Here is a 23756-nt window from a genome sequence, read left to right on the forward strand (position 1 = left end):
GAAAAAAGTGGCCCTCCACCTCTTTGGCCCCTTAAACATTTATTCTTTTCATGATGGCCCCGCCATCAGGCATTTATTGAAATGAGGGCTCACATTGAGCAGAACCAGCAAATCTGATGCATGCCATGAACCTGGTGCTTTCCTGTTCCTGAAAACACTGTCACTTCCCAGCACATAATGCATAAAGCCAGAACCAGCCCTCTTTGTCTCACGCAGCCATGGGCTGTTTATTTATTCTGATTTATTCTAATTTAATATTAGTTTAGTCTAAATAAACTCATCAAAACTCATTTCATCCTATCACATTAGGGAAGACAAAGCATGCCAAATTGAAATCTGGTACTTGAGTGGCTACAGACACGCAAAGCAGGAGGGCAGCTGTTGCGATTCGGCCAAACAAAAGTAGAAATCAAAACAGCACTGATCTTTTCTTCTGGAATTTATTTTTATGGCTAGCGATAATGAAAAAGATTTTACATTGAGAGGGTTTGGAGATCCGTTTGTTTCTTTAAGCACTCATGCTCTGGCTCAATGCTAATGAATGTCTGTAAATGTTGGCAGTGCGCTTAACATTTAGCAGCTCAATAAGAGCAGGAATGATGCCAGACTTAGCCAGCATGACGGCACAGGAGTCGTCCACTGACACCGTACCCATCATGATCACCACCTCCAGGATCAGGTCGTCCTCTGCTGAGCCTGAAACACAGAGGTCAAAGGTCACATCTGGTTTAGCATAATGAAAAATGATATTTCATACTACTCCAATAAGGAATGCCAATGGATGACTTACAACCTTTGGGAAAATGTGTTTGTTGACTTGTTTCATTTAATTAATGAGGTTGATGACAAAAGTTGGGGCGTCTTGGATTACAAGAGAAAAATTACTAAAAACTTGTAAAGTTTGTGATCTAATATCCTGATGTCAATAAAAAAGGCCCATTATGTGTCAACTACTCACACAGTGTACTACTGTATTGTTTGAGCAGGCTGTATATTAGCTTTCCATTACAAATATAACCTGAAACACCTACACAATGCTTTACCGGGTTTGAGGTGGTCTTTGAGGTAGGGCACCAGGTTGCACTCTTTCAGCAGGAGCTCCCAGTCCAAGACAGGTATGGTGAGGTTTGCCATTGTAACCAAGCACTCAATAACAAACTCTTCATCGCCCTCCCGCTTGATCTGAGCTGCCAGATCACACACATAGTCCTGAAGGGTAAATTACAAAATATCTTTAGGTGTTCATTTAGCACAATTTCAATTTTGCTTAATGAAATTACGAATGTAAAAATATTTGGGCTATCGAATATATAAAAGAATAATAAGATGACAATAATAATATTTTTTTAATTGAATCTGTAATAAGTTTTAATTATTATAAGTACTGCCCACACTATGTATTGTTTTGAGCTTAAAAGTGAATGATTAAAAGTTAAAGTCAATTCAACAATGCTAAATGACGCTTTGATGTTTTAAAAGTTTATAATGTGTAACTTGTGACTCTTAATTGAATGGCAGAATATTGTATTTACAATGAAGAGCTGTTGCAGAGGTCCATCGTGCTGTGAGAGGTTCCTGATCATTTTCATCAGCAGCGGGTCCTTCAGTTTGAGTGCTCTTTTCATCAGCATCTTCAATCCATTACCTGCAGAGCAAATACACAAATAACCATGTTCAGCCAGAGACTGATCATAAGTTTGAGCAGATTTCCTGTATTATTTATTACAGAAGAGCAACAGTTGTTGCTAATGTGTGACAGTATGCTTTATGACATGTAAACACAGATATTTTGACAGTGTTGCTCAGCGTTGCATTTTATTTCAGGAGAAATGAGATTCAGGCTCTTACCCTCACAGATAATCTGAGCGTTAGTCTTATAAGCAGCCAGGTTGATGCAGAAGGAAATGAGCTCAGTGTCGATTCTCTCTTTGCCATGTTCAAAGAGCATTTGCATGAGCTGCTCACACACCCAAACTTTCTTTACTGCTGCAAACAGTGCACCAAAAATGTGCATTGACAGAGTTTTTACTTTTTACAGAGGCAACAGCAAATGCATTTAAACTAAAATATCACAACTGCAGAAAACTGTGTACTACATGCTTGAAGGCTCACAATGATTAACATGATGTCATATTTAGCACAACTTAGACCCTTTTAGACCGGTTTAGTCCTTTCAGTTCACTTATACCGCATGCCATGCTTCAGGTTCACCTATAAACTAATGTGTTTCCAAATGTAAAGTAGTAAAGAATCAGGACATCAATATTTTATTAAATAAAATTATCTAAGTATAAATCTTATTATTGATTACTGATTATTATTTATTATAATTTATGTTAAGAGTTGTAGTGCTATAATTTTTTTGTTACAATTAAATGTTAATTGTAATTGAAAAATAAATTCACTAATAATAAACAGTACTATTTAATAACAATAATCAAAAAACAACAACAACAACAACAACAACTGTAATCTGGGTTGACAGACAAGTACCTTGAAAAGATTAATCTAATGTGAAGCCTGGAATAGTTTGTCAGATCAGGGCGCAGTTGTGGTTTCCAAATGTCACAATGGCCCTATTAAAGCACATTTCAAAACTGAGGAGCATTGCATGTGGAGTATCGTGCAACAGTCAGAGGGAAAACAAAAGAAAAGAAACAAATGATGAAAGAGGCGGTCCCTGACAGGGAGAAGTATTAGTGCTGTCAGTGTTGGCGAAAGGATTGCTATTTGTAATTTTGTTCAAAAGCCAGAGAGAGTTGAGAAAATATCCCACAGTCCCCTTCAATCAGGTCAATGCTGCAGCTGATAACGGCCCAATAAGAGAGACTTGGCAGGTCTATCTTAAGGAGATAACTGGCCACTGGCCAATGGATTCAGCATGTGTGGATAAAAAGAGGGATAAGTACATGAACAGATGAAGAGAGAGGAGCTCCATAGGCCGCAATGGGTACAGGCCGTGGTGCGGGCCAGTTGGATGCTGAACAAGAAGGAACAAACAGACCAACGCAGGCCTGTGAAGAGGCAGCAGTGAGCAATCAGGCCGTTCCCATATTGAGTATCACACAACCTGGTCCCAGGCCTCCAAATCACGCAGTCTAGACTCACTGGCACCTGCTTGCTCCTATTTACCAGCAATGGGAGGCCCTGCCTCGTTCCCCTGAGTCATCCCCTCCCTCCCACCTCCTTCTCTTAGCTCTCCATGGTTTCATAGCTCCATAAGCCCTGCAAGCATTTCCTCACACACACACAAAAACCTCACAGCTTTGAGTAATTATAGAGAGACCCCATTGTGGCAGAGGAATGGGTCCAGTGCCGGGCCTCTTCTCGCCAGTTCAGAACCCAGAGCAGCGAGGCCGTTTGATCTAAATCCTAAATCCTCCCTTACAGAAGAGGGTCCAGTCTAACTGCCAGCACAGACCTGAGGGACCCCAGATCCACAGACACAAAAGGACACACGGAATGAAGCTATTGATGAAGAGTCAAATAAGAAAGAAAAATAAAACTTAAGAACGAATGAAAGAATGAACAAATGAATAAACAACTCTAAGAAATAACAAATAAACAAATGAGAGAATCAAAAGAACAAATGTAAGAAATAAAAACATGGACAAGTGAAAGAAAGAAAGAAAGAAAGAAAGAAAGAAAGAAAGAAAGAAAGAAAGAAAGAAAGAAAGAAAGAAAAGAAAGAAAGGAAGAAAGGAAGAAAGAAAGAAAGAAAGAAAGAAAGAAAGAAAGAAAGAAAGAAAGAAAGAAAAGCTTTGCATACCTCCCTAAGGAGTACCACAGCTATTCTGACATCATGCCCTGACCGTCTCCAGGCGGATTGGCAGAAAAATTAGGTTGAGGAATTTAACCTTTTTTTTTTTTTTACAAGCATCTGGTAGACATTTTCACCCAATTAGAGAAGACAAGCATTTTAAAGATGACAACGCTCGGGCAGAAGTTGTTTCAGAGAAATTGTACCCAGGCAATTGCTGGTGACCCCACAGAGGCCCCCCTCCCATTAAATTAGCTCTGTTATCTCATTAACGCCATGTGAGAGAAAGACAGTGCTGCAATTAGCCCACTTTAGTGGCATACATGACACACCACATCAGCAAAAACATGTTCGAAACAGCATAGTACAAAATACCTTTTAGTACTTCTGCAGTACTTACTATATATATATATATATATATATATATATATATATATATAGATATATATATATATATATATATATATATATATATATGTGCACACCAATAAAGTTCTGAAAGCATTTTTATAAAAGTTATTTAAATATCCTAATTTAACCAAGGCCTAGTCCTGGCTTAAGCTAAGCCCTGTCTGTGAAACTGTTTCTCTATGTTCAAACATAATACAAGAACGGAAAAATTTCCTAGTTCACATCAGGCATGCACATACATTTAAATCACTTTATGCACAAAAATATACACTTATGCCATCTTCACAGCAGAACACCAGAGCAGCAGTATGTCATGTGGGTTAACTGAGACCTGTTCTGAGGAGGATCAGTTTATTGACAGACAGAATTAAATGTAAACCCTTAAGTCAGATGCCCTTATAAAGACTGTAACTTCAATGTTTGCTCTTCACATCTGGGGTCAGTCCATCTATCTCTGTTTTCCATGTTCGTGGAGTAAGTCTATGTAAACTGTGTTTACACGTCTTTTTAAAAATGGCGGGTGCTGGTGTTTCATATGGCATGGGTTTGGCCAATCGACGTACACTTACGTCACTGGCAGTTCCGTGTTTTGCTGGGTTAGACTCTACTCAGAAGTAGGAGCTAATTTAGTCCCCTCAAAAGGCATTCCTATGAATAAAACTGAATCCAGTCTCTGCAGTTTGAACATGCCAAAAAGCAGGTATGCAAACAGTTACAGGAACATGAAAATGTTCCACCAGTGCGAAAGCCTCATTACATTACTTCATTACTGAAAAACGTCATCTGATTACAGTGATGAGTCACTATGATAAGAGAAGGGAATGATGTGTGTTCTGGCAGAAAATTCTTCCTATTCCTGTTAACAATTAATTTTGGTTTGCTTTCTTTTAAAGCGATAGCCCAAAGTAAAAAAATACCCCAAAGTAAAAAAAAAAATATCTGTCATCATTTACTCATTTTGTTCCAAACTTATATGACTTTCTTTCTTCTGTGGAACATAAAAGAATATTTTTTGAAGAATATTGGTAATTTCAGTTTCTATTGACTTCCATTGAAATTTTTATCGATCCAATGGAAGTTGGTGGAAACCCAATGTATTTAATTACTAGACTTCTTCAAAATATCTTTGTTTACTGTGTTTATGTTTCAAAGAAAAATATGTTTTGTAATGACATGAGGGTGAGGGTAAGTTGACAGAATTTTCATTTTTGTATGAACTATCCCTTTAATATTATTTAATATCATTTATTTGATCATTTAAAATGTTTTCTTATGTTTCTTTATACATAACCTCTATATTTCGCAAATAACCAACAGAATAATCAATTATCAAAAGCCCCAATCTCAATCAAAAGTGAATAGAGTGAAGAAGATGCTGACCTGAGGAATGCAGTCTGTATACGTGAACATTTAGATTTGTCAGCCACGCTGATGTGGTAGAGGATACGCATCACTACGTGCTTGTGTGTGTCATCACCTCCAGAAAAGATGAGACAAAAACCTTCAGAGAGATTCACACCGCATGTAAACTTTTCAAGCGCTATCTAAATTGATCAGTCGCGGTCAGTTAGGTAATGTATTTATACTGGCTCGTGCTGAGAGCGAATCATTTATCATGGAGATTACAGATAAGAGCATGTGGGGTATGCATTTACAATCCAAACTCCGTCCACAAGGGAGAGAGAGAGAGACAGTAGATACACATGCACCACACACACTCACACTTCTCCCTACAAACACTCTCATTAATAACACTTTACGCCCTCCTCCTCTTCTTCCCAAATGCTGATACTCTCCTGTGAGATAGGAAACACTCAGATAGAGCAATGCCATAATCAGTCATTATGAGTCCGACCGTGGCAGTCGGAACCCGAGACACCCTAGAGAACACATTATCACATCGGCGATTAGAAGCAGATGTGACCGCTGGGGATATCAGGATAAAAAAGGAAGAGAGAGTGAGGGAAAGCTGAGTAGGTAAAAAGGAGGTTTGCTTAATTTGTTTAATTGGGGACACAGGAGGAGGTATAAAGTGGCATTAATAAGCGAGGGCCGTCCTGGGCGGGCCCTCGGTGGCCGGAACATGTGCTTCTAGTTAGTGGCCACAGACTGCATTGACCCACGTCGCTGCCTCACCTCAGTTAGAGTAAGCGGAGAGGGCACTTTACGATGGCAGCCAGGCAGCCTCTTAAACTCAGCCCTAACTGCTGAAGCGTAAATGGCTAACACATTGAAAAAAACGCACAATTAAGCCCTTAGATATAATCACGAGAAGGATTTACAAGGCAGCTTTCATTTGGATGTGGAGGTGTCATTCGAGCTGGTCAGGAACAGCGATGCATGTCATATGATGCATCAAATTACTAGAAATATTGTGGTGGATGCCTGACAGAGATGCATGAGAAGTGCTGTTGGATTGTTGTGAACAACTGAAAATGAAAACAGACACAAAGAGGAATTATTCTCCTATGACATGACTAGCTGAACTCATAAGCACTGGGTAAATGTGTTCGGCTTCACTTGAGTCAGGGTATCCGATATGGCCATAATTTAAGCCAAACCTCCATCATCTGCACCTGCACCAGCTTCTGCCAAAGCAGGTTTTCGGTTTCAGTGTAACTGTATATTTTTCAGCTTGTAAAGACAATTATTCTGATGTAGATCATATGGTGGTTTTCAAACATTTCAACATTACTGATTTTCCAACGCAAATCCTTGGATGCAACCTTAAATAGTCTCTTTCTAGATTGAAGATAAGAGTGTATAATACACATCTAAAGATATATTTATTTTGTTTAATTTGAAATTTTATTTTTTATTTTTTTCATTAATGTGAGTTTTCGCTCATTATGTGCTGAGCCAAAAAGATTTATTTCAAATGGAAAAGAGGAAAATGATATTATCTAGTTCATTTTGAATCTACTGCTTTAAGAGAGTAACTTGGATTAGATGTGCAAAGAGTTGGTCTACAAGCTTTTCTAAATTAGGGGTTTTCAAACAGGTCCAGGTTATTAAAAAGGTGGTGGAGTGCACAAAACATTAAAGAGGAAAAAAAAAAGGATTTTCCAAATTGTAATTTTTGGGGTTGTTAAAGTTGCCTTAAGAAATAAAATAAATGTATTTAACACTATTTATAATTTTTCAACAAATTTGCCATATTTGACACTATTACCATTTCTTTTTTCAACTTTTAAAAAGTTGTCAGAATTGTATGTGATTAACATTAGTTATGTGACATTTTATAGCCGTAGTTTTTAAACAGTAAGAAATAAAAACAAAAAATAATACTTATAATAATAATGATTATTTATATATTACTGTTTGGGGTTAGTAAGGTTTTGTTTTGTTCTGTTTTGTTTTAAAGAAAGGAATACTTTTTATTCATTAGACAGTAAATACATTTATAATGTGGGAAAAGATAATTCTATTTTTAAATACTGTGGGTTTAGTTTGGTTTTTTTTTGTTTTGTTTCATATATAAGAATTCTATATATCTATCTATATATATATATATATATATATATATATATATATATACATATACATATATACATATAGATATATATATATATATATAGATATACACTATATATATATATATATATATATATATATATATATATATATGTATATACATATATATATATATATATATATATATATATATATATATATATATATATATATATATTATGGTTTCCACAAAATATTAAACAGCACAGCTGTTAAAAATGTTTCTTGAGCACCAAATCAGCAAATTAGAATAATTTCTGAAGAATCATGTGACACTGAAATCTAAATGGCTGCTGTTTTGCCATCACAGGAAGATATTACAATTTTAAAATATTAAAATAGAAAATACCTTATTATAAATTGTAATAATATTTCACAATTTTACTGCATTTTTGAATATAATGCAGTCATGGTGAGAATAAAACATGAAATACGTGAAAAAAAAAATCTTACGCCTGAATGGTACGATATGTACATATATAATGATCACTATTTCTACAGAATTTCAAAAAGTTTGAAAACGTTTAATAAACCATGCTGTAAACCACAGTGCAATTCAATTACAGTGGAAGGATGGTCCAGTCTCATTAATATGAATGTTAAAAGAGAGTTACCCAGCAGATCAGTAAATTTAGGTAGCAAACCCACATGCACCATTTTTCCACGCAGGCCCATGTCAAAGGAGAGGTTGTGTAGGAGTCGCAGAGTGACGTTCATCAGGTTTTCATGTTCACAAGGAACCAGACAAGTCAGCTTCTCCACAGCGTCCATTTCAGCCTATTACAAACAAAGGCACAAGGGAAATACATATAACACTTTTTAAATTAGATGTTGAAAGAAACAACTCCATAAATTGACTTAATCTTTTAACGGCTTAGTCTGAAGAAACAAACAGAATCATCTTCTATTCTCAGCTGCTCCTACAATAGCCAGAGTTTTTTTTTTTTTGTCCAACATGTGTTTTTATGTACAACATGATGAAAGATTTTCAAAGCCAAAAGTCTTTTTCTTTTATTTACAACAAGGATTTGGTAAAGGGATACAGGGAAAAAAAAACTTCTATCATCTGTCTTGATAAATGCACATTCAGAGCCAGAGTAGATTGATTCCAGGTGCGCTGACAGCGGAGCAGTGTAGGACAACCAGGACGAATCACAGTTCAGCAATGACAGAGACTTCCTGATTTAAATGACCCCATCATTCTCCAGGACACCTTAAAGGTGCAGTGTGTATATTATAGTGGCATCTAGAGGTGAGGTTGCGAAATGCAACCAACGGCTCAGTCCCCCGCTCACCCCTCCCTTTAGCTGTTCATCTCTTTGTCAGTGTTTTATACGCAAGAACAACAAAGTGATGAAACACGCTCTGTAGAGCAGTTTGTCCATTTAGGGCTACTGTACAAACATGATGGCGACTTCCATATAAGGGGACCCGCGGTGTATGTAGATATAAATTGCTCAATCTAAGGTAATAAAAACATAATGGGTCATTAAGTAAGGTCTTTATACACCTCTGAAAACAAAGTTATGTATGTTATATTGCATTTCTATCAATAGATCCACCTAAAAATTACACACTGCACCTTTAAAGAAAACAATTACACTTAAAGGTGCTATATGTAAGATTTTGTATATAATATGTTTGCAGATATTTAAGAAACACGCTGTTAACATACTTGTTTATCTGAAAAACAATGCTACAGTCAGTTATTCTCCTTTGAAAATGTGCGTTCTGGGCCGGAATGTGATTCTTTGTTTTGGTTTGTGAAACCGCCCACTGCCAGTTTACCCAATTGTATTTTGGGTTGCCAGTTGGCGGAAAACACAGCTATTTCATTTCATTCATCATCAAGTGCACTCCTTCCTTTTTGTGTCGTCAATCTGGCAACCTGCCTCTGCTTCAAGTCTGAGGAGGAGGGATGGGTGAAAAAAACCCTCTCCAATATTTTGAATTTGGACTGCAATACCTAGTTCAATCACTCAGTTTCAATCCTACATACAGCACCTTTAAAGGTGCACCTTTATGCTTAAATAAAATGCATCATATTTATATTATATTTACATATACTGGTCAAAAGTTTGGAATAATTTAGATTTTTTAATGTTTTTTTTTTATATTTTATATAAAATGTTTTATTTTTTGTTTTTTTTTTTATATTCTGTTCTGCTAGGATGGGTTTATTTTATTTGATTATAAAGTAATGTTGTGTTGTGAAATATTATTACAATTTACTATTGAACTTTTGTCTATTTTAATATATTTTAAATATAATTTATTCCTCTGATGGCAAAGCTGAATTTTCAGCATCATTACTCCGATCTTCAGTGTCACATGATCCTTCAAAAATTATGATATGCTGATTTTCAAATATTACCAATTATTATTGGTGCTCAATTAATAATAATGGTTCTTATTATTGTTGTTGAAAACAGCTTTTGCTGCTTAACATTTTGTGGAAACAGTGAAACATTTTATGATGAATAGAAAGTTCGAAAGAACAGAATTTGAAATTGAAATCCTTTTGATAAATTTAATAATAATATATATATATATATATATAAAAAAAAATTTAATCATACTCGTGAATAGCAGTGAATCAGTTTCCACAAAAATACAAAGCAGCAAAAAGTTTAACGTAATGGTAACAATAATAAATGTTTTTGAGCACCAAATCAGCATATTAGAATGATTTCTGAAGGATTGTGTGACACTGAAGACTGGAGTAATGATGCTGGAAATTCACCTCACCATCACAAGAACAGGTTACATTTTAAAATAAATTAAAACAGAATACAGTTATAAAGTTCTTTTAGATTGTTATAATATTTCACAATATTATCAATACTGTTTTAATGTATTTTTCATCAAATAAATGCAGCTTTGGTGAGGATAAGCGACTTCCTTTAAAAACATTCAAAAAACTTAATTATTCCAAACTTTTGACCAGCAGTGTTTAATGATTTTATAACTCATGAAATTGTATTTCAAAGCTTCTGATGTGTTTGACACACCATGTCATTCTTGTTCTCCAAGAAGATGCTGAGCTTTTTGAGGAAGGAGACCACCAGCACCAGCAGCTCCTCATTGTCCCTCTCTAGAGACCTGACCAGCAGGTGCACAATGTTCTTGTCCTTCATCTTGAGCTTAGTGCGGGTGTCCTCAGACAGATTCAACAGCAGGTAGAATGCAACTAGAGCCATGGGGAGGAAGAGGAACACATAAACAAGGCCTCATGAATGACTAAACTGTGCCATATAAAACATTTCACTTCCTGTACCTCGCAGCAGCTGCTCCTGTTTGACCAGGAAGCTTTGGTATTTCTTAAGGGTTTTCTCATGCTCCTTCCGCAATCTCTGGTTTCCGGGGTCGTCGTCACATAGATATGTTAAGGAATAATCTAGTTCGTTTATCACATTTGTTTTGTGCTATTAATTTTTGGATTGAAAAGAGAGAGACAAAAAGGATATAAGCCTTGCTCTTCTTCTCTAACTCATCCTTTCACAGGTCATATTTCTTCAGCTCATGCTTGATGATGTTCATGCACAGCATGCCAGTCTTATAGTGTGTAATGAGTCCATGGAACTGCAAGAAACTGCAGGAAGAACACGAGTGGTGAGGGTCTGTCCTCTCCCAACCTCTCCTGCCACATTCTGCCAGACACTGATGTATGCGATACAATCTGAGAACTAGAGAATGGCTGGTATGCAGAGACACCGAGACGGACATGCCAGATGAATTTCATACTCTAGTCCTGATTAGTACATAAACAGAACTGAAAGATCGGGCCAAACAACTCATCATACATTTCAAATACATCCTTCAAATGTCTAAGTCATTCCAGCTTGTGAAAAAAAATTCCACATTAGCCCTCTGAAAATGAGAGCCAAGGAAAACCATCAAATGAGAGCACACACTTTCATAGCTCAAATAAATGCTGACAGCTATCTCAGTGAAAGCAGTAACCTGATCTGCAGCTACTAAAGACGTTTTGAGAGCGTATGCCGGTTTTCTTAAAGGGGTTATTGGGTTGCCATTTTCCAAAAGTTTATTTTGTTTTTTAGGGTCTTAATGAAAAGTCTGTAACATAGTTTTGTTAAAAATTCTCAATGGTTGTGTAAAAAACACCTTTTTTACACTGTTTAAAAACAGCTCTTTTCAGAGCAAGCCATTTTGTAGCATTTTCCTTTAAATGTTAATGAGCTCTGCTGACCCCGCCCCTCTCTTCCAGCCACTCTCAGAGAGACTGTTTACTTTAGCCCAAGGCAACCTCCCGCTCTCTCTCTCATGAAGCCAACAAGGAAGTGACTTAAACTGTAATTCGGCAAATGGCCGCTAGAGGCTGGCTGCAAAAGGGAGTCAATCCCATAGACTCCCCATGTTAAACTTTACAGCAGAAAAAAAAAGTTTACAGCCTGGTTCAAATTCAAATTCATTTTTTATAACTCATCCGTTTAAATTATATTAAGCCTTAAAGATCTGCATAATTAAATGCCGTCGAGCTAGGTGGGCGTGTTTTCAGCAACCAGCTCCCGCCTCTTTGCCCATTTTCAATTATCCGGAGTGACGCGCTGCCAACATAACGCGCTTTGGAGACACTACTTCTCAGAGAGAGTTCACTGTGCCGACAGCACATTAAAGATCCTCCTGGAACACTGTATACCTGATTCTATTTCAGGCCCTTTAAGGCACCACAACAAACATGAATATAGCTGTTGACAAAAAGACCAAATAAACTGCATCAAAATTGTGTACCTTGAGAAGCAGAAGAAGATAGATGATAGTAGTTGCTAGCTCCACACTGTGCTTCCAGTCCTCTCTCAGTACCCGCGCCAGAGCTCCAAGTGCAATCTCTGAAAAACAATCTCTGAAACTCATCACAAACTCACAAACAACCGGATAATCTGCCAACATCTATGACAAAATCAAGCATACACTGCAAGAGCAGTCAGAACCATGGAAGTCACTGCTATGCGGCAGTTCATGTCTTTTCATATGTTCATGACTTAAGTTTGTTGCAGAATAACACTACTGACAGTGAATTGAGAACAAAAATGAGCTATTTTAGTACCATTATGTAGGAGCTCCTCTAGGTTATGATTGTTATGGGTATGATGGAGGTTGGGGATTGGAGTGTATAATCTTATCTTGTATGGTTTGATTTAATAGATCAGTTTAATGTTATATTTTATTTTTGTTGATGTTGGCCTCCATCTGGAAACATAGTATCATGGTAATGCATCAACTTTTTATAAAACTAATGTCAGTCAAAGCTCCCAATCAACTAAAATATGTAAACTATTTTTATATCCCTTTTCACAATACACATTGTTTCAAAGCAGCTTTACAGAAAACCCTGATGCTAATAATATCTTAATATCTTCCTGCCTTATAGCTGCATTTAGCAGATTATAGCTGGTCGATAAAATATAGTTTACATTTTTCAATGATTCAAGCAATCAAGCAGTTGAGATATGCTATATAATATATACGGTTATATATAACATTGTATGCGAGTATACTTTATATATGTGGATAAAGCTGGACATTCTTACAGTAAATATCCACATTTATATAAAGAGGCGGGAGATAATATATTCACATTTTGCAATGAAATTTAAAAAAATGAGTAGTTGAGATTTGCAATAAAGTTGGTAAATCTGATATACTATATATAAACCGCTGGCTAATAATATAGTTTACATTTTTCAACAGTATAACAATCAAACAGTTGAGATTTGCTATAGTTTATCAGAGTTAACACATTCCAGAAAGTAAGTAGTAGGACTGTTATATAAACACACAGACCTCCATTGTTATTAACATTTCTATCAAGGAAGTAGTTTTACTCGTGGGTGAGATTTCATGTGTTGAGCTTCAATAATGATTAAATTACACCAAACAAAGACGACAAATGACTTTAAATGTACCATCTGGGTTTGGTTTATGTATAACTTGGAAAGAAAAAGACATTTGAACTGTGGATCAGTTTCAATCTGGTTTGAATTAGTTGGTTAAAATCAGACACAACAGAATGGATCTGTTATCATTTCAAATTTAATATAGGTGTTAAACATATTAAAAATTAGCATTATTCAACATGTTTCATTAATCACATGTGTTAACACAGTCGCTTTCTCAGCTCTTAGTACACATAAAATGTGAAACTTAAAAAATGCGTACTTCCATTTCTTCAAATGGCAGAAGTTCTCTGGGTTTTGATGGTTTCTTTTCCTTCTTCTCAACTAAGGACAGACAACATGAAGCAACATTAAATGTGATATGATACATAAAAATAAATAGATATATAAACATTATTAAATCAAAAAGATTGTGAGATGCTCATAAAAAGTCCACCAAAAAAATTCTACATTGGGAAATATGTTTTAAATAGGTTTTTACATTTACTGCTGGGCTTTTCTCGGTTCTGTAAATACAGCGGCAGATGTTCCACCTCCACCAGCTTTGATGGATGAATGACTTTACACTCTTCCACCACCTTCCTGGCCAGGGCAGAAATATCAGTGCTGGCATTCAGACTCCTCAGCTGGATGCTAAACAACAAACACAGACACAGAAATATCAGTGCTGGAATTAAGAATAAAAAAAAAAAAAAAAGGAACAATAGAGAATTATATGTGTGTGAACATGCTGTATACTGATTTACAACTTATCTCTGCTTACATTTTCTGGCACTATTTCTTCTCCTCATGCCTGGCATTGCATGTCTCTCTTAAAATAGATGCTTCCACTTCATAGTACACCACTAGAGCCTTTTCTGTTGGATGCACATCTATATCACCAGTCCTACATTTCCTAATAGACACAGAAGAGATCAAGATTGGATGTGATTGTGAGTTGCATTAAACACTGCCAGTGTCTTAAACTCTACAGTGAGCTGTCAAACCTAAACAGCATTTATGGGCAACACAAGAGCGTTCATCATAGGTGCATAACACTAGGAAACCGGCATAAAATGCGACACAAATGTCATGAGCTGAGACACTGGTATCATCAGGGGATGGTCACAGTAGGCCACGCCCACCTGCTAGTGAAGCGGATGATTTAAACTGACTCAGATTTAGAATAATTCGTCGAAAATAAAACCGGTGAGGGTAAAGTCACAGATTATAATCTACACATGACATATGCAGTGTCTTTCCTTTAATAGATGGAAATAATCGACTCAACATAACGCTGTCATATTGTAATGTACGTTTAAGATAAATGTTAAACTTACCTTTGCAAAATACTGCACGCTCGCCATCTGGAGGACGGGAGTACACCGACTACTGCAAGACCAAGATTTGCAACAGCAGTGTCTCGTTTAAAAATTTATTTTCAGAAATGATAATATAGTGGTATAGTGTTTCCAGATTACATGTTGGAATAACAAAAACTGTCTCTAAAGAAGTTAATAATATGTTTTTATTTTACAACTCCTTTTACAATCTGACTTACAACAGACATGCAAATAGGGAATTCATATTTATATTTATTTATATATATTTTGTTTTTTTTTGCATTTTTGATAAGGTAAATAAGTGGTAAATCTCTAACATTGTTTTACAGTAAATTGAACACATTTTTCCATAAGACAACAAATATGCATTTCTTCATTAGGAATACATATTTATTTATTTATTGCTGTTTTTTAATAAGATAATTAGATGGTAAATAAACAACTTTGTCTAACATAGTTTTACAGTTGAGCTAATGGTAATGTTTCCATAAGACAACAGACATATTTCTTCATTAGGAATTCATATAGATTGTGGCATTGATTATATTACTGCAGTAATTCATTTATTTAGAAATATTGTATAGCAGGGAGTATTGTATTATTTTATGGATGGATTTATATTCACTAAGATGTGATTCCTGTTTGTTGGAATTGCTGATTTTAGATCCGTCCAGCTGCAGAATTCTCGTATCCTGCTAATCTTTCCAGCTCTTCTCTGTTTTACAGTCCAAAACAGGAGGACATGATTAGATTTGTGTTACTGTATTACTATTGGACAATGTTTCAAAATCCAAGTCACCAGATGTTTATAATATATTTATGAGCAATATTAAATTATGCTGTACCATAAACATCAGCCATTCTCACTTTCATGCTGATCTTCATTTCAGCAGTGAACACCAATTGAATGTGTTACATTTTAAAAGACTGAGAGAAGCCGTAATGTTTGGGAATAGTGAAAACTATATGTCACAGCATTGGGTGGCCTATATATAGCAGTGTTACTAAACTCAGCAGACTATGGCACAGGACAGCGGATATACTCTCTGCATGAGTTCCCACGGATTCAGTCTAGTGATCTTTACCAGTTATACAATACTATAATGATCTATGCTGGCTCACACATGTGAGTCATAGCATTACCCGAAACCAGTTTACCATAATTAAATGTTTTCATTTCTCATGATGAATCATCCAGTTGGATCCATGTACAGGTCAGCCACTGAAGGCTGGCCAACATTTTTTGGGGGGATATTTTCAGGTTATTATTATTATTTTTTTAGATGAATCACATAGTCAGGGCTAAACATTTATAAAGTAAGTAAACAAATCCTAAAGTCTTCATGAAACAACAAACATTGAAAAAGCCAATGCTGGCCCTTGAAAGCAAGTCAGCTTTTTTTAGGAATAATTTCAGGTCAGTCAAACACTTCACTCATGGGATACTTTTCTCCCCCCCAGATGCCAGATGTCAGGGCAAAACATTCATTCATTCATGCATTCATTCATTTGATAAGGTAAATAAATGGTAAATATAAGTTGAGCAAATGTTAATATTTCCATAAGACAGCAGACCGACATTTAAAGCATATATAGAGGTTTAAAGTTGCACTCATGTGGTACTTTTTTTTTCTTCAGATGTTTATTTTAGAACATGTATTTCTTGTCTTTCCATAAGACAAGAGACATTGAAACAGACACTGATGTCCCTTGAAAGCTGGCCAGTGTTTTAGCGATATTTTCAGGTGTAACGTTGCACTCATTTTTCAGATGCATCAGAATCAGGCCTCAACTTTTAATGATTTCACTGGCTTCTCATGTTTTGAGGATTCACTCTATATCATGCCAATAACACATCGAGTGCCTGCTCTGCTTAATGTCGTTTGCACATTTTTGTCCCACCACGAAACACGATGCTTGTTTCCCCGGCCCACCCTGCAAACCACCCTCTGTGACATTTTAGATGTGTATAACGCGCTGTGGAGGTGTAAGAGAAGTGTAAAACAGTAATCCAACTAATTTGAAACATTTCAGCGTGATTTACGGGCAAAGCTGTGAAATATGACTTTAATAATGGTTACAAATGGCTCCACTGCTGTCTGTCTGAGAAACGCAGAAGAGCTCAAGGGCTTATGAAAAAGGCGGCCCATTTGGTATATTACTGGCAGTGCATTTGTTATCAATGAAATGTGAAAATGACTGTGGTGTGACTGTTATGGTTATTGCAGACTGAACTGTTGATGAAGTTGCTGTCCTGTGGTTCTGTTGTAACTGAGCTGAAGGTACTTTCATGTGTCAGACTGTGGGATGTGTGTGGTGCCAGTGGGCTGACTGGATTGGTGCTGCCCTACATTTACGAGCCGGCTTGTTTGTGTCAGTACTTCATAACAGTGTGATTTTACTGTTGACAATTTGCGTCAATAAGGTATTTAGCTATATTTAGAGATTTTACTGTCTTGACAGACTGAAAAAACATCAGGATACTGATCCCAAATGGAAAACATTTTTTATTAAAAAAAAAGAGCAACTTAATTATATCGGCTGAACTTGTTAAAATTGTGCCCAGAACATTGAGGGAACATTTTTCAAACTACTGTGTGACCTTCAGGGTCATTACACTCACTTCAGAAGTCATTACACCTCAAAAGCTACTTGACACTCGTTCGGTCCTCTGGCTTTCCTCTCATGTTTTATGCACATGCCTTGTATGACCTGTAGGTGAGCAGCACGCCATGCACGTCTGACACCAATAATATGCATAAGGTAACAGAACAAAATGGGATCAAACACAGGAGCCCTCATACTACATCACCACACAAACCATTCATACACAGTATACTAAAAATGATTAATTGAAATTGTAAATAAAACAAAAGGGCTTTTCATACTGCGCTTAGCCCTGGGTTATTGTTGCTTTAAACTCTGCTTTAAACCCCAGGTAAAAGTATGTTTCACTCTTAAGCAGGGTTAGTACCACTTTGTTTTTACCCTGGGGTATGAAACTCTGCTCCAGGACAGAGTTAGCACTGCTTTTGCAGTAACCAAACAGTTGATGGTGGCCATTGACTTCTATAGTATTTTATAATCTTTGGTTGCCCACATTCTTCAAAATATCTTCTTTTGTGCTCAACAGCTGAAAGAAAACCATAGGTTTGGTACAACTTGAGGGTGAGTACAGAAATTTCATTTTTAGGTGAACTATCCCTTGTAAAACACCCAGGATTATTGTTAACCCTGGGTAAATTATATGCAGTGAGAAATGTGAAGCAAGATAACCCAGGATTCAGTTTAACAAGGGTTTAGATTGACCCAAGGTTAACCATTTCCAATGATTTCCCATTTATTTATTTATTTTTCAGTTTACTGTCATTTTAGAAAGTCTCTTTGCTTTTTATATTATAATAACTGTTGAAATGTAAGTCTTCGTAGGACACATTTTACTGTAACCTCCTGAGGCGGTTCCTTCTGAAAACAATTAACTGAAGGGCTGCTTAGCATGGAGGCTCCCCTTGAGTCTTATAAGTGCCTTGGCCAAGTCCATCATTAATCAAAAGAAAAAACATGGCCACTGATTATAGTTCCGTGTGAAGATTTATGTCGGCGCTGATGTGGAATGAAGATGGGAAGAGTTTCACAACGTGCGTCTGCTCCAGAAAGAGTGAAGGAATGTTGTTCATTGTCACATGACCTGGGAGAAGACAGGCAATATTCAACACCCCCTCCCTGTCGGGTGCACATCTTGCCCGCAGATGTGGTGATACCACAAACACTTCAAAGTGCCTCCCCTCAGACCAACTGATATTCTGACGCCAACTGTAAATGTCCTGCACACGCAGAGTGGAAAATATGAACCCCTTTAAATGGCTCTGGAGGAGCTCAATGGAAGAAGCACTTCCATTGTGTCTTCGGAAAAGTTAGAACAAAGGAGTGTTCTCATTCTCTCTGAAAGTAAATAAGGCCTCCGTTACAGAAAAATAACGTTGGCTTTCTATATTTACAAGGATAAAAAGAGTCTTGGGCATGTAATGTTTTGGATTTGGGGTACTTTTAAATGTCAAATGCTTCTGTACCAACAATATACTGTTCAATACCGTGTCTTTGAAACATGTTTTTGAAAAAGTCTCTTATGTTCACCAAGACTGCATACAGTTATATTGTAAAATTACAATTTATTCTTTTGATGGCAAAGCTGAATTTTCAGCAGCCATTACTCCAAGTCTTCATTGTAACATGATCCTTCAAAATCATTCTAATATGCTGATGTTTTCATTTATTATTATTATGAATGTTGAAAACAGTTGTGCTGCTTAATATTTTTGCAGAAATTGTGAATACATTTTTATTTTTTAATTAATAGTTCAAATAAGATAAAAGTTCTTGTTTGATTAAAGATATGTCTTGATTGTCACTTTCGTTCAAATCCTTGATGAATTTTTTTTAACAGTTGTGTATGTCACATAGATGTACCAAATAAATGGTAAAAGGACATGAAGCAAATCTTTAAAAATTTATGTTGAGGTTGATTAAATAGTTTAATAATAATTTTAATAAAATTAAATATTTTAAAACAAATGTAATTATGTAAAATTACATTTTTATTTTAAATTAAACATTTTAAAATTAATTAAATTAAATGTACAACCAATTTTTTGCCAACCAATTATTTGTCACAACCAATTATTTGTCACCTCTGCTTCAAACAGTAAGCATGCATGCAAGTACAATATTACCTCTTAAAAGGTCCTCATGGTAGAGACAGCAATATTTGACCTCAGTCAGACAACAACAATTCAGAGGCCACAATAAGAGCAAGAGAAACCGCACCACAAACCAGCATAAGGAAGTTCTGCATATTCAGTTCATCTGAGTACCAAATGATGCATCAGTCTCTGTCATAGTCTAGACAGCCAGTCATCTTCAATGTATTCCAGTACTCAAGACTGTAAAGCTGAGTATTAGAGCTGTCATTATGCATCAGATAGGTGTGCTATGAGAAACATTAAACTAGCACAGCTAGACAGCTGTTTGATCTGAACTGCTTTACAAATTAGGTTTCTAAATAATGAACTAAACTGTGACTATCTACCAGATCAACAGAACACTGAAAACATGAAACATGTTCTTTTAATTTAACATGTTGAGAAACTCACACCTGATCTTGTTGTGAGATCTAGCCATGATAGATGTATAAGTTAATAGGGAGTGTGTTTAGAGTGAACGTTATGACACCCCTGAAGTGGCCTGCTGGTATTGTACTAGTTCACAGTTGACAGGCTCAGAGAGTTCAGCTCCATATGGAACATATATCACTCCATCTTCCTAACTGCTGCTGCTGCACTTATTAAACTCACTTTAACACATGACAAGTGGGCTTCACGCTGCAAGTCTCGCACACACTCTCACACTCTTACTCTTTGTGGTCAGCTCCATATATTTCACTGGCCCTGGCTACTGCAGGAGGATTTGATTAGTGAGAGATGCTGAGATCTGTCATCTTTTCAAGTTTAGCCATAAAGACATTTTTCATTTCTTAGTAGACTTTACTGGCTGCATGCTTGGTTGAAGGGACACAATGCATGCAAACTCTAAACAGCCAGAACTGTTTTCTTATTGTTTTATGATGTTGTATTATTAAAGGTTACATGTTTCAAATTGAGAATTTAAAAATAAATAAATGTATAAAATATTATGATTATAAGGAAAATGGGATGGTATTACACAGTAACTGATACACATTTGTACTCTCAACTGTTTGTGGTTAGTACGATTTTACTGATAAAATGTATAAGTAATAAATTTGCTTAGCAAGGATGCATTAAATTGATCAAAAGTGACAATAAAGACATTTATAATGTTACAAAGTATTTCTGTTTCAAATAAATGCTGTTTTTTAAAACTAATATTAATCAAAGAATCCTGAAAAATGTATCACAGTTTCCACAAAAATATTGAGCAGAACTGATGTTTTCAACATCAGGAAGGATCATGTGAGGCTGAAGACTTGAGAAATGACTTGCTGAAATTTTTTTAAAGTGTAGTTTTATTTTTTTTTTATTTTTCACATATTATATTATAATTTTGAATTTTTCCAAAAAAGAAGAATTAAAAATATTTCACAATTTTACCGTATTTTTGATAAAATGCAGCCTTGGTGAGCATAAGAGACTTTCTTCAAAAACATTTTTTGAAAATAGTACCTCCCCCAAACTGTTGAGTCTAAACTATGATGGTATGTATAGTATTCATGGTGCATAGGAAACACCAAATCAAATGGCAAAAATATAGTATACAAAGCATTAGATGGTTACACATTTATTCCAATAAATTAATTACTTTAAAAACACCAATCAATTGATTTGAACTGTATACACAAGTCTGAAAGGCATTTTACTCTCTTGCTGAGGATATGCTACATTTTTTTATGCAAATCAGTGTGCAAAACATTGATTTGCAATGTAATGATATGCATGCACTAACAAAACAAAAGACTTTTAATTGATCTTTGGTTACAGATTCATTCACTCATGAAAAAAACAAAACAAAAAAACATTGACTGTTTGAATTTTTTTTTTTGTGAATGTACTTGTCATAAAACAGAAGAATGGAACGTGGTAATCCAAACAACAGGTTTATTGCAGGTTTTGACAGATACACGTGGATAGCAGGTGAGTGATTGGTCAACAGAGCAATGCTGAGGTATTTCGGTGAATAACAGTCTTATTTTTGCAGGTTTGTAGGAAATGGAAGCGTAAGCGTAAGTTCTACTAGGAAGACTAAATGTCACGTCACATTACAATTAAGGTCTAGCCAATCGGCTTTCAACACGATGGATATAAAAGCGCACTACTCACATCCCTATTTTGTGTTTGCAGATACCGCCTGCTGTCATTTTGTTTTGCGCAAACTGTCCTTTAGGCTATTGCCTGATTTTCACTGGGTTACTTGCAGTTAAGTTCGTCTCCAGGCAAGCTATTGCGAGTTTGACATTCCTCTCAAGATGCACATTAGATAGTTTGGCTTTGCTCTGGTGTCGTGAATGTTTTTGGGCGTTAGTAGCGTTGGATGATACACAGGCTTCGGAGTTTCCCTCGGCAGAGGAAGTGAAACATTGGCGGAGTAATCCGAGTGCTTTCCAGTGTTGCCAGGTTTTTCAAAACCCGCCAAATTGCTACTCAAAAACTATCCCAATCGCGTTTCGAGAAGGGAAAACTGCGTTTCCCTGACGACAAAAAAAAAAAAAAAAAAAAATTCACATTCCAGGCGATCTAAATATCACATATTGGGGTCGCTTCAACTCGTGGACAATGTAAAGCAACCCGCAGCAACAGTGTTACAATATCCCAATTCCTCAGAAAAATCGAGGACATTGCAACGCCGGTGCTTTCCGAGCTGTCGTGTGTCGGCGCGGCGCTGCTTGTGTCTCTATCAACAAAATATTTCATCTGTACGCTCACGTGAACCTGCACGCATGAAATCTCTCTGGGCCTGCTGACCTGGGCCGCATTAATGCACGGGCTTACCTGGGCTTAAGCCCAGGGCCCCGGGCTGGGGGAGGGCGCCAATGATGCCGGAAAATATTGTAATCGGATTTTATAATTCGTTGGCTGTCCCTTTAAAAGTACGCTTTATCGCTTTGCTTTTAATGCACGTGCGGGCGTTGCAAGTCCTGCTCGAGAAGTGTCAGTCAATCATCAGTCACAGTGGGCATTATTTAATTGTCTGAAATCCAATATAATAAATCATTGTCTGAAAGCATTCAGTTATTGGCCTGTATCGAACTCACCGTGACATACTTACGTTGAATTCTTGATAAGATAATTGCCGCCTATTCTAATGATGACAATAAACTAATCTAATGGCTAATCTAATGTGACAGCAATGTCTCGTAAATATGACAGTGGTTCGCAAAAAAGAAAAACAGCACAAGATAAAGTAGAACGTCAGAACAGTTTGTTAAAAAAAAAAATTCGAAATTAACATCATATTTCAACGCAGGCCCAGGGAAAGATGAAGATGCAGATAATGGTGAAGGGGAAAGGGAAAGGAAATCACCGCCATTTACAGGTTGGTTGTGATATGGCAGCAGTAGCTAGAAAAACCCGCTGGGTTTATATCCGCACCCTCCCGTTCCCGATATATATGAACTCTTTGTTCACCACCCGCTGTCTGCTTAGAATAATTTTCTTCCCGACCCCGACACACCCCGGCTAAATTTAGATCTCGTTTCCAAAATTTCAAAATTTCCATTTCCACGGAGAAAATAAAAAATGTTGCCTGCACAAAAATTGTATTTATTATTTTATCGCCTTGTCAAGATACGAAAATTTAACATTTTACTGCCAACACAGTAGGGGGGAAAAATGTCGAAGAGAAAAAATACCAATAAAACGCAGACTCTGAGCCCCTCTTTTCAATATTTCTTGATACTGTTGTGGATGTGGAAGTATCTCACTGACATTAAACTTTCCGATTTTTGCTGCTGTGTCGACCAAATGTTGGGCCAGCTGATTAAAACCTTTTCCGGACACACTATCATACGGTCGAATGTCTTGGCAAAACAAATTCAACACATTTTTCTGTTGTCTCCTTTTTTAAACTGCTCTGGCACCGGCCTAGACTTTGTAAATGCCAGTTTAGTTTGACTTCCCTTTGTGATGATGCATGAGTCCCCGCCTCAAAACCCGAGGTTCCAGTCTTTGTGACTGCTGAACGGGAATACTTTTAGGCATTTATCACATTGCGCAAAGGGTATTTATTTATTTTTTTTTTCATCTGCGTCTATGATACACGAAAAAAGACTCCCATACATCAGACTTGCCTGAGTGGGTTCTT

General features: G+C 36.4%; 1 pseudogene; it reads right to left on the minus strand.

Annotated features, from left to right (window-relative positions):
• Positions 1 to 457: 457 nt before the first annotated feature.
• On the minus strand, positions 458 to 14948 carry LOC109053043 (annotated as a pseudogene).
• Positions 14949 to 23756: the final 8808 nt, after the last annotated feature.

Source organism: Cyprinus carpio, chromosome A2, assembly GCF_018340385.1.
Source record: "Cyprinus carpio isolate SPL01 chromosome A2, ASM1834038v1, whole genome shotgun sequence".
Classification (NCBI taxonomy): Eukaryota; Metazoa; Chordata; class Actinopteri; order Cypriniformes; family Cyprinidae; genus Cyprinus; species Cyprinus carpio.